The sequence below is a fragment of the Peromyscus leucopus genome, chromosome 2 (assembly GCF_004664715.2).
Source record: "Peromyscus leucopus breed LL Stock chromosome 2, UCI_PerLeu_2.1, whole genome shotgun sequence".
Taxonomy (NCBI): Eukaryota; Metazoa; Chordata; class Mammalia; order Rodentia; family Cricetidae; genus Peromyscus; species Peromyscus leucopus.
Window position 1 is genome coordinate 135273418 of NC_051064.1, and position 9591 is coordinate 135283008.

General features: G+C 45.1%; 1 protein-coding gene across 1 annotated transcript in view; it reads left to right on the top strand.

Moving 5' to 3' along the window:
- LOC114705939 (aurora kinase A and ninein interacting protein) overlaps nt 1-9591 on the top strand; it is a 36014-nt gene that overhangs the window by 5273 nt on the left and 21150 nt on the right.

A 9591-nucleotide genomic window follows, 5' to 3' on the forward strand; every position in this document is an offset into this window, starting at 1 on the left:
TGTGGCTATTGTAAAGGGTGATGTTTCTCTGACTTCTTTCTCAGCCCCTTTATCATTTGTGTATAGGAGGGCTACTGATTTTTTTGAGTTGATCTTGTATCCTGCCACTTTACTGAAGGAGTTTATCAGCTGTAGAAGTTCCCTGGTAGAGTTTTTGGGGTCACTTATGTATACTATCATATCATCTGCAAATAGTGAAAGTTTGACTTCTTCCTTGCCAATTTGTATTCCTTTGATCTCCTTTTGTTGTCTTATTGCTCTAGCTAGAACTTCTAGTACTATATTGAATAAATATGGGGAGAGTGGACAGCCTTGTCTTGTTCCTGAATTTAGTGGTATCGCTTTGAGTTTCTCTCCATTTAATTTGATGTTTGCTGTTGGCTTGCTATAGATTGCTTTTATTATGTTTAGAAATGTTCCTTGTATTCCTATTCTTTCTAAGACCTTTATCATGAAGGGGTGTTGGATTTTGTCAAAGGCTTTTTCAGCATCTAGGGAGATGATCATGTGGTTTTTTTCTTTCAGTTTGTTTATATGGTGTATTACATTGACTGATTTCCGTATGTTGAACCATCCTTGCATCCCTGGGATGAATCCTACTTGGTCGTGATGGATGATTGTTTTGATGTATTCTTGGATTCGGTTTGCCAATATTTTGTTGAGTATTTTTGCATCAATGTTCATGAGGGAGATTGGTCTGTAGTTCTCTTTCTTTGTTGCATCTTTGTGTGGTTTGGGTATCAGGGTAATTGTAGCCTCATAAAAAGAGTTTGGTAGTGTTCCTTCTGTTTCTATTGTGTGGAACACTTTGAAGAGGATTGGTATTAGTTCTACTTTGAAAGTCTGGTAGAATTCTGCACTGAAACCATCTGGTCCTGGGCTTTTTTTAGTTGGGAGACTTTTGATGACTGTTTCTATTTCTTTAGGGGTTATTGGTCTATTTAAATGGTTTATCTGGTCTTGATTTAATTTTGGTATTTGGTATTTATCCAGAAAATTGTCCATTTCTTCCTGGTTTTCCATTTTTGTGGAGTACAGGTTTTTGAAGTATGATCTGATGATTCTCTGGATTTCCTCATTGTCTGTTGTTATGTCTCCCTTTTCATTTCTGATTTTGTGAATTTGGGTGCTCTCTCTTTGCCTTTTGGTTAATTTGGCTAGTGGTTTGTCTATCTTGTTGATTTTTTCAAAGAACCAACTCTTTGTTTCATTGATTTTTTGTATTGTTCTCTTGTTTTCTATTTCGTTGATTTCAGCCCTCAATTTGATTATTTCCTGGCGTCTATTTCTCCTGGGTGAGTTTGTTTCTTTTTGTTCTAGAGCTTTCAGTTGTGCTGTTAATTCCTTGGTATGGGATTGCTCCATCTTCTTTATGTGTGCATTTAGAGCTATGAATTTTCCTCTTAGCACTGCTTTCATAGTGTCCCATAAGTTTGGGTATGTTGTACTTTCATTTTCATTGAATTCTAGGAACTCTTTAATTTCTGTCTTTATTTCTTCCTTGACCCATTGATGTTTCAGGTGGGCATTATTCAGTTTCCATGAGTTTGTGGGTTTTCTATAATTTTTGTTGTTATTGAGTTCTAATTTTAAGGCATGGTGGTCTGATAAGATACAGGAGGTTATTCCAATTTTTTTGTATCTGTTGAGATTTGTTTTGTGTCCAAGCATGTGGTCAATTTTTGAGAAGGTTCCATGGGGTGCTGAGAAGAAGGTATATTCTTTTGTGTTAGGATGGAATATTCTGTAGATATCTATTAGGTCCATTTGAGTCATGACATCTGTTAGGTCCTTTATTTCTTTGTTAAGTTTCAGTCTGGTAGATCTATCTTTTGGTGAGAGTGGTGTGTTAAAATCTCCCACTACTAATGTGTGGGGTTTGATGTGCGTTTTAAACTTTAGTAGTGTTTCTTTTATGAATGTGGGTGCTTTTGTATTTGGAGCATAAATGTTTAGAATCGAGACTTCATCTTGGTGGATTTTTCCCGTGATGAATATGTAATGTCCATCCTGGTCTCTTTTGATTGATTTTAGTTTGAAGTCTATTTTATTAGATATTAGGATAGCTACACCATCTTGTTTCTTAGGTCCATTTGCTTGGAAAACCTTTTCCCAGCCCTTTACTCGGAGGTAGTGTCTGTCTTTGGAGTTAAGGTGTGTTTCTTGTATGCAGCATATGGATGGGTCCTGTTTTCTTATCCATTCTGTTAGCCTGTGTCTTTTTATAGGTGAGTTGAGACCATTGATATTGATGGATATTAATGACCAGTGATTGTTAATTCCTGTTATTTTTTGGTTGTGTTGTGTTGTCCTTCTGTGGTGTATGTTGGTGTAGGATTATCTATTGCTTGATTTTTCATGGATGTGTTTAGCTTCTTTGGGTTGAATTTTCCCTTCTAGTGCTTTCTGTAGGGCTGGGTTTGTGGACAGGTATTGATTAAATCTGGTTTTATCCTGGAATATTTTGTTTACTCCGCCTATGGTGATTGAGAGTTTTGCTGGGTATAATAGTCTGGGTTGGCATCCGTGGTCTCTTAGTGTCTGCATGAGGTTTGTCCATGATCTTCTAGCTTTCATAGTCTCTATTGAGTAGTCTGGTGTTATTCTGATGGGTTTGCCTTTATATGTTACTTGGTCCTTTTCCTTTGCAGCTCTTAATATTTTTTCTTTATTCTGTGTGTTTAGTGTTTTGATTATTATGTGGCGAGGGGACTTTTTTTTTGGATCCAGCCTATTCGGTGTTCTGTAAGCTTCTTGTATCTTCATAGGTATTTCTTTCTTTAGGTTAGGAAAGTTTTCTTCTATGATTTTGTTGAATATATTTTCTGTGCCTTTGAGTTGGTATTCTTCTCCTTCTTCTATCCCTATTATTCTTAGGTTTGGTCTTTTCATGGTGTCCCAAATTTCCTGGACGTTTTGTGTTAGGACTTTTTTGTCTTTATTGTTTTCTTTGACTGACGAATCTATTTTCTCTATCATGTCTTCAGCGTCAGAGATTCTCTGTTCCATTTCTTGCAATCGGTTGGTTATGCTTGTTTCTGTAGTTCCTGTTCGTTTTGTCAGGGTTTCTATTTCCAGTATTCCCTCAGCATGTGTTTTCTTTATTGTCTCAAATTCATTTTTCAGATCTTGGAATGTTTCTTTCATCTGTTTAATTGCTTTTTCTTGGCTTGATTTGATTTCTTCCCATTTTTTGTTCGTTTTTTCTTCCATTTCTTTAAGGGAGTTTTTTATTTCCTCTTTAATGGAGTTTTTCATTTCCTCTTTAAGGGAAGTTTTTATTTCCTCTTTAAGGGAGTTTTTTATTTCCTCTTTAAGGGAGTTTTTTATTTCCTCTTTAAGGAAAGTTTTTATTTCCTCTTTAAGGTAGTTTTTCAATTCCTCTTTAAGGAAAGTTTTTATTTCCTCATTGAGGGAATGTTTTATTTCTTCTTTAAGGGCCTCTATCATCTTCTTAATGTCATTTTTAGGGTTGATTTCTTCTGTTTCTTCTGTCATGGTATGTTTAGGTCTTGCAGGTGTAGAATCACTAGGTTCTGATGTTGCCATATAGGTCTTTATGTTGTTGCTTGTATTTTTGCACTGGCGTCTACTCATCTCTTCCTCTGTGAGGTGCAGGTGGTGTCTGTGTCTGAGAGTGCCTCTCTTGTTCTAATTTTTAGTCTTGGTTTAGTAGTGGTTCTTGGTTAAATTGGTGCTATTGGGCTATTTCTTCAGGGGCAGCTGATTTCGATCGGTGAATTATATACTTATGATTCTGGTGATCTGGTTTGGTGTCTGGGTAGCGCCTTCTTCTGTGTTCCCAGGTCACGTTTTGTTCATTTGTCAACTCCTCAGCTGATCTTGATTCCTCAGACTTTAAACTGTAGGCATCTGAATCCTCTCCCAGATGGGTTTCAGCTGAGCAGGGTAGTCTCACCAACACCTCCAAATTGTTGGGTTTCACAGGATCAGCAGCTGGGCCCTGGGTTGTTCTCAGACGGAGTGTTCAGATTCGTTCTGGTTCTGACCCACCGAGATAGCTTCTTCCCCAGATGTTGGGGTTAGGGGCGTCCCTGTTCCAAGCTGCGTCTGCTTGTCTCCGTCCCTGGGCCTGTTTACCTCTGCAGTCCGCCACCGGGCCTGTATGTCCCTGTCAGCTGCTGCTGGGCCTGTCTGCCTCTGGAGGCCGCCACCGGGCCTGAATGTCTCTGCAGGCTGCAGCCGGGACTGAATGTCCCTGTCGGCTGCTGCCGCCGGGACTGAATGTCCCTGTCGGCCGCTGCCGCCGGGCCCGTTTACCTCAGCGGGCCGCTGCTGGGCCCGTCTACCTCCACAGGCCGCCGCCACAGGCCTACCTGCATCTGCTTGTCTCTGCCGCTGGGCCTGTCTACCCCTGTGGGCCGCCACCGGGCCTGAATGTCCCTGTCGGCCGCTGCCGCCGGGTCCGTTTACCTCAGCAGGCCGCCGCTGGGCCCGTCTACCTCTGTGGGCTGCCGCTGGGCCTGAATGTCTCTGCCGGCTGTCGCCGGGTCTGAGTATCCCTGTCGGCTGCCACCGCTGGGCCCGTCTACCTCCACGGGCCCCCGCCGCAGGCCTACCTGCGTCTGCTTGTCTCTGCCGCCGGGCCTGTCTACCTCTGTGGGCCGCCGCTGGGCCTGAATGTCTCTGCCGGCTGCCGCCGGGCCTGAATATCCCTGTCGGCCGCTGCCACCAGGCCCGTTTACCTCAGAGGGCTGCTGCTGGGCCCGTCTACCTCCACAGGCCGCCGCCGCCGCAGGCCTACCTGCGTCTGCTTGCCTCTGCCGCCGGGCCTGTCTACCTCTGTGGGCTGTCGCTGGGTCTGAATGTCTCTGCCGGCTGCCGCCGGGCCTGAATGTCCCTGTCGGCCGCTGCTGCCGGGCCCGTTTACCTCAGCGGGCTGCTGCTTGGCCCGTCTACCTCCATGGGCCGCCGCAGGCCTACCTGCGTCTGCTTGTCTCTGCCGCCGGGCCTGTCTACCTCTGTGGGCTGTCGCTGGGCCTGAATGTCTCTGCCGGCTGCCGCCGGGCCTGAATGTCCCTGTCGGCCGCTGCCGCCGGGTCCGTTTACCTCAGCAGGCCGCTACTGGGCCCGTCTACCTCTGTGGGCTGCCACTGGGCCTGAATGTCTCTGCCGGCTGCCACCGGGTCTGAGTATCCCTGTCGGCTGCCACCGCTGGGCCCGTCTACCTCCACGGGCCCCCGCCGCAGGCCTACCTGCGTCTGCTTGTCTCTGCCGCCGGGCCTGTGTACCTCTGTGGGCCGCCGCTGGGCCTGAATGTCTCTGCCGACTGCCGCCGGGTCTGAGTATCCCTGTCGGCTGCCACCACTGGGCCGTCTACCTCCACGGGCCCCGCCGCAGGCCTACCTGCGTCTGCTTGTCTCAGCCGCCGGGCCTGTCTCCATCTTTTGCTATTTAAAACAGCTTCTGAGCTCGGTTTGATGGCATGTGGCTCAGAAGCGGAGGCATGTTGGAGGCCATCTTGGTCTGGATGATTTCCAGGTCAGCTGGGACTGTACTGGGAGACTGTCTTGGGAAACAACAAAACAAGCACGAAACTCAAAAGCCATTTCTGTGACGAGTGTTTACAACCTTCTTCCTCACCTCACCATATGTATCTGTTCTTTGGGATCCTGTGTAATTTTTACTATTTTTGTTTGTTTGTTTCCTTCTGTGTAGCCCAGATTGGTCTGGAGCTCACTATGTAGACCAGGCTGGCCTTGAACTCTTCTTGATCCTGCCTCCCTCCTGTTGGGATGACAGTGTATGCTATCACACTGCCCCCCCTCCCCCAGACAGGGTTTCTCTGTGTAGCTTTGCACCTTTCCTGGAACTCACTTGGTAGCCCAGGCTGGCCTCGAACTCACAGAGATCCGCCTGGCTCTGCTCCCGAGTGCTGGGATTAAAGGCATGTGCCACCACCACCCGACACACTGGGCCCTTTGTAATATTTAAAGAAAACAATAAATGCTAGTGTTTCTCTGGGTTCTGGGAGCCTCTCCAGAGCAAGTTATTGTGGTTTGTGGATTAGAATGCCTAGCACAGATAAATGACCCTGGGTTTGGGATTGGCATCTCAAGGGGACTGACTCAGCCTGTGGGATCTAATGGTGTCAGAATGAATTGAGTTAGCTGGGTTTTGCTGCCTGGATTGTTTGCTACGCTGTGAGGAAAACGCCCACATACTAGTGTTGGATATGATTTTTCCTGCTATATTCTCATAAAACGCTTCAAATGCCAGAGAAGAGCACCACAGCATATCTCTAACAGAATATGGAAACCTGCCTCTTCCAGAGTAGCTGTCAGAGAGGCACACAGGGCAGAGCTGCTGGCCAGTGCTTTGGAAAACCTGCCTCTCCCTCGTGGGCTTTGAACAAAACTGTCATTTTGAAGAGAATGGAGGTAGCATATGGTTCAGCATGTATTCGGAGTGGGTTTGTATCTTATCTGTTCTGTTCTCACTACCACAGGCTTGCTGTGTGGCCTCACCACCTAGGTTTTGGTACAGCAGATAGTGGTCGTTTTCTTTTTTCAGTTTAAAAAAATATTTAGCACAGGACTCTAACCCCAGCATTTAGGAAATGGGGATAGGGAAAATCAAGAGTTCAAGGCCACTGGGCTACATGACAGACACCCCTCCCCATACATACTTATAAAAATAAAACCAAATAATACTGAATTGTTTTAAAAACAAAAGGCCTCATTGGTGGTAGCTACAGTTAACAGGTTAGTATCCTTCAAGACGTATGTGTATGTAAGTTATGTCCCCTAGTGTAGTGGGTGTTTGAAACCTCAGTTCCGAACCCTATATATGCTGTATTTTTTCCTGTAGATATATACCTATGATAAAGTGTTTGTTTATTTATTAAGATTTTTGTTTGTTTGTTTTTTGAGACAGTCTCCCTATATAGCCCTGGCTGTTCTGGAACTCACTGTAGACCAGGCTGGCTTCAAATTCACAGAGCTCTGCTCACCTCTGTCTCTTGTGCTGGGATTTTTATTTTGAGACAGGGTTTCATTGTAGTCTTGGCTGCCTGGAACTCACTATGTAGATCAGGCTGGCCTCTCCCAAGTACTGGAATCAAAAGTGTGTGCACTATGGAGGGCAAGATTTATTATTTTCTAGTTATGTGTAGGTGTGCGTGTCTGTGTTGGGGTGTGTGCACATGAATGCAGGTACCCGTGGAGACCAGAGGTCCCCTGGAACTGGAGCCAAAGGCAGTTGTGAACTGCCTGGTGTAGGTACTAGAACCAAACTCAGGTTATCTGGAAGACCAGCCAGCACTCTTGACTACTGAGTCATCTCTACAGCCCTTATTGAGATGGGGTCTCATGTAGTGCAGGTTGGCCTTGAGTCATACGAGGTCAAGGATGACCTGAACTTCTGATCTCTACCTCCTGGGTGCTGGATTTTAGGCATGTGCCATTATGCCCAGTACTATATGGTCCTAGAGATCAAATTCAATGCTTTTTTTTGTTTGTTTGTTTTTCGAGACAGGGTTTCTTTGTGTAGTTTTAGTGCCTGTCCTGGATCTCGCTCTGTAGATCAGGCTGGCCTCGAACTCACAGAGACCCGCCTGGCTCTGCCTCCCAAGTGCGCCACCACTGCCCGGCCAGATTCAGTGCTTTATGCATGCTAGATTAGCACTCTATCAACTGAACTACATCCGTAGCCCTCAAGTTTTAACCTTATAAAGAACAATAATAAAACAGGGTAATTTTAACAATATACTGTTATAAAAGTTATGCAAATGTGGTCTCTTTCACCTATCATAGGGAGAGTAGAATATATAGAGTAAATACCCTGGTTAAAGATGATTTAATCCTGCTGGAGTAGGATGGTGTAGAAATTTACCACTCTACAGATTAAAACTTAAAATGGTTTGTTTCTGTAATGTCCATTAATATGTTAGACTTGAGTTGCTATGGGGAACGGAGAGAACAGGAAGCAAAACCAAGGGAGATTTCCTCACACTGGTTACAGCTGCTCACATCCACTAAATACAGAGAGCTTTCCACATAAAAACTACGAGTTTAGTTTAGTTTGAACTATGTGATAGTTCAAAAGGCTAATTTATATCAATTTCAAGTTTTATAGCTTACCTATGCTTCTTCTATATAAAAACATTGAAAAATATGCCATTCCCTTGCCCCCAGTGCTAGGGATTGGATCTAGGGTCTTGTACATGCCAGGTAAGTGCTCTGCCACTAAGCTACTTCCCAGCCTTTTTATCTTTTGTACTTTGTAGGCATGTGTGTATGTATGATTGAATATGTGCATGTGAACACACCCTAGTGAGCCCTAGGGGGAAAAGTTTTTCACACTTTAGAGAGGTAACACAAATTGAAGATGATTAATAGATTTGTTATCTTCATTGTGTTACATGTCATTATAGTTAAAGGACACAATCAGGAGAAATGGAACTGTGAACATACCAGAAATCTTTGGACTGAGTCACTGTTGGTTTCTAGGCCAGCGTGGTGGAACACTGAATGCCATCCTGACACTTGGCCGCTTTATTAGCATTCATCCTGTCAGCACATTCTCTGCTGGGCTTGCAGATATATTTAGAGTTCTTCCTCCATTCCTCCTCCTTCCATCCTATCAGTTGGTCCTTGCATTGAACATAGAGCCTCACTGTGTCTAATCCTCTTGCGTGGAATGCAAGCCCTCTCTCTACCACCTACTATATCCTCAGCTCTGTCCCCACCCCCCTTAAGACAAGGTCCCACTATGTTCCCAAACTCCAAATCCTCCAGCCTCAGCTTCCCACATACTGGGATTGTGACAGACAGTATGCCCCAATGCCTAGTTGATAGTCCTATTTCTTCCTATTTTTTGTTTGTCTTTTACTCAATTTCATTTGTGATTCCTTCTGTATAAGCCTCTACCCTCTTCATGATGTTATTCATAAGGCTGGTTTCTTCTGCCTCTTCTATTTTTTGATGTTCAGGTCTAGCTGTTGGAGGAGGGCTCTGTTCTGGTGATGGGGTATTGCTCTTCATTTTGTTGTATGTACTTCTTCCTTGATGTCTGCCCATCTCCTTGTGGATTCGTTCTTGGTCTTATCAGCGCACTTGGTCCAGACAGAGCTGACAGATTCAGGAAGCCTCTCTCGTCCAGATGGGAGCTCCAGGGCGGGATGGGAGCTCTTGTCCAGATGGGAGGTCCGGGGCAGGATGGGAGCTGGGGGCTGGTCTCTAAGTCTCAGGAAGTGGCTGAGGTCTCCGGCGGATGGGCATGGGGGCAGGGCGTGGAGATTGCAGGGTCTGCCAGGGGTCTTTACCCTGTCTCCCACATGAGCCAGAATGACCATTTGCTCAGTTAGATTTAATCCACACCCCCATACAACCAGAAGCTCCTTTAAGTCTCGTGAGCACTGTTTGGATGTGTATATGCCCTGTCTGCTGCAGCCATATTGACCTTGCTGTTCTTCAGGTACCTCTGCCTGGTGCTTTGCACATCTCTGCTCCAGTGTGGAGGGGTTAGAAAGTTCCATTGCTCTATTCTGTGTGAGCTCAGATCAGTGAGTTGTCCCTTAGTCACACACTCCTCACCATCTTATCATAACACTGTCCATCAGGCATACAA